General features: G+C 32.6%; 1 long non-coding RNA gene across 1 annotated transcript; it reads right to left on the bottom strand.

Moving 5' to 3' along the window:
* Nucleotides 1-1356: 1356 nt before the first annotated feature.
* Nucleotides 1357-4048, bottom strand: LOC145635094 (uncharacterized). The gene is made up of 5 exons (XR_014113779.1): nucleotides 3859-4048; nucleotides 3664-3750; nucleotides 3189-3305; nucleotides 2112-2250; nucleotides 1357-1781 (listed from the first exon to the last, which is right to left on the bottom strand). It is a non-coding gene; the product is annotated as an uncharacterized LOC145635094 (long non-coding RNA).
* Nucleotides 4049-5154: the final 1106 nt, after the last annotated feature.

The following is a 5154-nucleotide window of genomic DNA, read 5'->3' as shown; positions in this document are numbered from 1 at the left end:
TCAGTCCCTCCACGACCACCAAAGTACCTTTTTCGGCCCTATCCCCTCCCCCTGTACCTTTCTCGACTCCTCCCCTTCCCCACGCCCTGGTTTTAGCCCCAATCCCCTTCCCACAACCCGTCGATTTCGTCGACCTTCTATTCTCATACCTTGAATTAGTAGATGAATGTGGTGGTTTAGTTGCGACGGAGCAAGGGTGGTTGGTACTGGTCGGAAAATGGAGGAAATGGGGAAAGGAAAGGAAGGGGAAGGTCATGGGAGGCCGCAGATGGGGGCTAGGTTGGGGGAGGCTGGTGTTTTCCGATGAATTATGGGGCTGGGCAGTGGAGGGGGGCTGGGTTGGAAGGGTTATTTTTTTATTTTTTTTATAAAAAATTTAAGGTTATTTATTTTTATTTTTTTATGTTTTTCTTTTATTTTTTAAATCAAAATTTAAAATAAAAAGAATCAACCAATGAGATTGTGACACGTGTTATAGGTAACCTATAAACCAGGTTACCAACCGGCACTAGTACATAACTAACATTAAGTAACACGCAAAAAGTGTTACATAAAGTGGTAAAAATGTTATTATATACAATAGGTAACACTTTAGTGGGTGATAAATCCGCCCATGTTACCTTAGGTATTATGTAACATTTTAGGTAACATACGGTAACACTTTTAAAAATGTTACTATAAACCCTATTATGTAACACATTTATATATTATTAGTATCATTTTTAAAGTGTTACTTTTTATTTCTTATGTAACACTTACTTACCTTTAGTAACATTTTTCAATCATATAGTAACACTTTATCTGACATTATGTATCACTTTTACAAACTAATGTAACATCTTTTGACATATAGTATCACTATATTCGATATTATGTATCACATTTGCAAACTAAAGTAACACCTTTTTTAATTAATAGGTAACATTTATTATTATTATTATTATTATTATTATTATTATTATTATTATTATTATTATTATTATTATCGTTATCGTTAGATTCGTATCAAACTCAACTTTTCAAATATCAAATTTTTATAATTTTTACAAAAGTATAATTGAACATATTGATAACTAAAGTAATGCATTGGCAAGCGTGAAATCTCTTATGGTGCAATAAAAAAAGAACGAAGGAAGTATTATTATCGTTATCGTTATTATTATTATGAAACTTTATATATATATATATATATATATATATATATATATATATATACAACAACCACAAATGTGTGATTAACAATAATTTAAAATGATATCATTTCATATTTTCTTACACAATCCATAAACTCCTTTTTTTTTTTTTTTTTTTTTGCTTGGCTAATCAATCTAATAATCCAAACAAAAATAAAGTCAACTTCGACCTCTAGACCACCAAATTCCAAAAAAAAAAAAAAAAAAAAACCCACAGTAACACTCAACAGAGTTTCAAACAAACAGCAGTAGCTAGTATTAACCAACATCAGCAGCTAGCAGGAACCAGCAGATAGTGGTTGCGGTAGTGACAACAGCAGACATAAGTAACATCTATAATGGCAGAGCAACAACAGTGTCATGGTAACCCAAATTGTGGTCATGTTATTCAAGGGGTCCAAGGAAGAATAGATGTGCAACGGTGACTGGCGGCAAGGTGTGGCCATGCACAGTTTGAGGAAAGATCATAACGCCCAAATATACTCGTGAAAGATCACTTTGCCACATTTATTTACTTTGCCTTTGCCCTTTTATTTGTACATATAATCATCAGGTTGCGATCATGTTGCTTAGATATAATTCAAGTGTCTGCAGCAAATAGACAATTTCCTAGTATAAGTAATCCTTGTCACTTACTCAAGAAAGCAAACATGAATAGAAAAGCTTGTATTAGTTTATATCTCATCAAAATATCATGATTTATTTATGCCGAATGCAAGAGGCAGAGGTATTCACCTTAGGGACCACATAACACTTTGTATTGTAATAAAACATGAAAATTACTTCATGTACGATAGCAAAGGCTAAGAAACATAAATAATAAAAGGGAAATCGGATAGTCATGATTTTGTATTAAAACACCTATAATCTGAAAGCACAAAGGAGCTAGTTGAGACTGAGAACTTCATGACATCTTACCCAAGGAGCGATAAAGATTTGTTCACCTCATTTCATTCCCTTTCAAACTCTCTTCCAACATCAGCTTGTCTATTTCTTCTGAACGTTTAGGAGATCATACCGATCTTTGCATCGATTTATCTTTAGCGGTGTTTGCAGACTGAAAAAAGAAAAGAAATCATACTGATTGTTCATTAAGAAGAAAAACCCACATGAGAATTTTAGTTAAATTTCTCACTCAATTTACCCGTCAACAGATTTTACTGATAAACGAAGCTATCATTTGACTAAACTAACCTGCTTTGGTCCTTTAGACCACTACGAGGCAGAATAAGAAAAATAGTCATGTTGTCCATTAACTATACTTTTCAGCCTTTCAATTGGGAAAAAATTATCTAACCAGATACCACACCTGATGTCTACCATAAAAATGAGAAAATGTTGGGATTTAAGCATATAAATTAACTTGTACCCTCAAACCTATTCTTTATTTTATTTACACACTTTCTATAGTATACATACTTTTAATATACTAGTATATTTTTTCTTTACACACTTTCTATAATATAAGTCACTCCTTATAATGACTGTATGAGGTACAGTAGCACAATAGTGAAATGAGGGATCAGGAAAAACAAATCGGAAGATTAGTTATCATCCTCATGTCAAACAAAGATCAAGGCTTGACATGGATTTCAAAATTTGACGTTGAATACAACATAACTAAGTCTCACTAGGCCGACTACTTAAACATGTCATCCCCAAAAAATAATTCCACGGGTTGCATTTATGCCAATAAGCTAACATTTTAATCTACATTTGCGATCTAGTTTAATTAAGATTGCCTTGACACTTTATAGTTCTTGTTGTAAAGCAAAATACAACAAAAATAATTAGACAATCAAATGAATCACTTCTGTTAAGATACCAGTCATAGATTGGGCACCATCAGCTTAAGAAGACATATATACGTCTCCAAATCTCCAATCATGTTTTAAAATAAACCAATGTCATTTTATTTACAAGCAAGCAATCACAGTGCACAACATACTTGTAATATAATTCAAATTATAATTTCAACAATGACAATTAAATTACCAAGATCAAAAAGTACACCAACAAGAACACGATCCATGTCCTGTAGTTCAGATTTGAGGAAACGGTGTCCATAACACCAATGCAAACATTTCTCATTCTAATATGAATCCCATTTTCCTGGAAAATAATGGACACAATTCCCTTGATGAGTAACTTTTAAAATCAAGTGCAACAAATTCATTAGATTGAACATAAATTGGGATTTCGCTCCACAGCCTCAATTGAAAACCTTAAAATTTTTAAATGGTATCCAAAAATAAATTAATTAACATATTGATGAAAGAGATTAGAGGCATTGCATCCTAATAGAGTAATAGAGTCATTCAACAATCTTAATTTTCAAAGCTCTTTCAATTGTACTCATGGCCATTAATACAAGAGAAACCAACAAAATTTCCAATTTATCAGAAAAATAAATAATACGCAAAAGGAAAAGAAAAAAAAAAAACCCAGGTGAAAGAAAAACATTTCTCACCTGAATTCTATAAGAAACCTGCGTGGAGCTCTAAACTGTTAGGAATTTACCCAAAGAAATAAAACCTGATTCCAAACTGTGAGAACCCTAAATGTCAAATAAATAAACAATTATAGGGATTAAATTAGCATTCAAAATGAAAAAACCTAGAAATTGAAGAGTTTGAGAAGAAAGAGAAAAAGGGGAGAGGATTACCCTGATATAGAATGGAGAATGAGAGAAAAGGTAGTTCGACCACACATTGTTAAGTTGCAGAATTCCCTTGATTATCTGCCTTCGAACCACTGGCTTGATAGAGGAGAAAGAAGAGGATTAAATGAAAAAAGAGTCTTGAAGTCTTTTTGGTTCTTTTAAAGAGTCGATGAAAACTGGGTTAATTCCGAGAAAACTGTGAGAAACTGAAAAAAAAAAAGAATAAATTTAGTGTTACCATAAAGTGTGACTTGTTTTAAGAGTGTTACATAGTAATGTTACTTGTGTTAAAAGTGCTACTTTAAGTGTTACCTTCTATAAAAGTGTTACTAAAGTGTTATTTATAAATCTATAATTAAAAGTGTTACAAAAAATGTGTTACACAAACTCAATTATGTACTAGTGCGGTTTTGTACCATTTTCGGCAAATGCATGTGAAAGGTGGTGTTATTCTGGAATAATCAAAAGGTGGTGCTATTATGGGAAGATCGGCCAAAGGTGGTGTTATTTTTGACAAATTTTCCTTATTTTTATTGCTTGATCGCCTTTTATGCATGTTTAAAGGGAATTTGTACTTGTAATCACGCTTAATAAGATATTTAATAATCTTGTTAGGGTTAATTTGATTATAAATTCAAGTGATCGCCAATAATAGATTTATTTGTGCCTTAATATTCAACCAACATAGATTAAACAGGTTTGGTTGCATGTTAGTCAGAAAGCGCACATGAATACGATCAGAATAAAGTAGAGGCCTATTATTAGGGCAGGTTCAATCTCTTTTAGGTTGGATTTGTACCTTCATCCCCGAACCCTTATTTGGTTCTAGACCTTATGGAGTTGACGATCTCTTGGATCGTTAAGGGGTGTAACCTTCATCCTATGAACGGTTTACAAGTTCCTTAAAAACTTGTTGGCGACTCTTTTGCTCTATCTTCTTCCCTTTTGGTCGCCACCGTACTTTAGTGTATGATCACAGTGGGGTTCAAGCTAGTGGGATTTTAAAGCTTGAAAATTATTCCCTACAATTATGCATACGATCCTTTTTGCGGGTTTTGTTTCCGCGTGATGTCGGACACCATAAAACCCAATAGCAGTATAAGAGCCTCCTACATTTCATTTTACAACTTAAAATTAATTAAGGTGATTTAAAATGGAATTAAATATCTAGATTATCATCTTAATTAGATTAGGACCTCGTCTTTTTAATTGGATTAAATTCATATTATTGCTAATCTTGGATTACGAACTCAGATTTTGACACAAAAATAGTGTTTTTTTGTGTGTGTGTTGAATCAA

This window comes from Chenopodium album, chromosome 6 (genome assembly GCF_948465745.1).
Source record: "Chenopodium album chromosome 6, dcCheAlbu1.1, whole genome shotgun sequence".
Classification (NCBI taxonomy): Eukaryota; Viridiplantae; Streptophyta; class Magnoliopsida; order Caryophyllales; family Amaranthaceae; genus Chenopodium; species Chenopodium album.
This window is presented reverse-complemented; position numbering and strand designations above follow the sequence as displayed.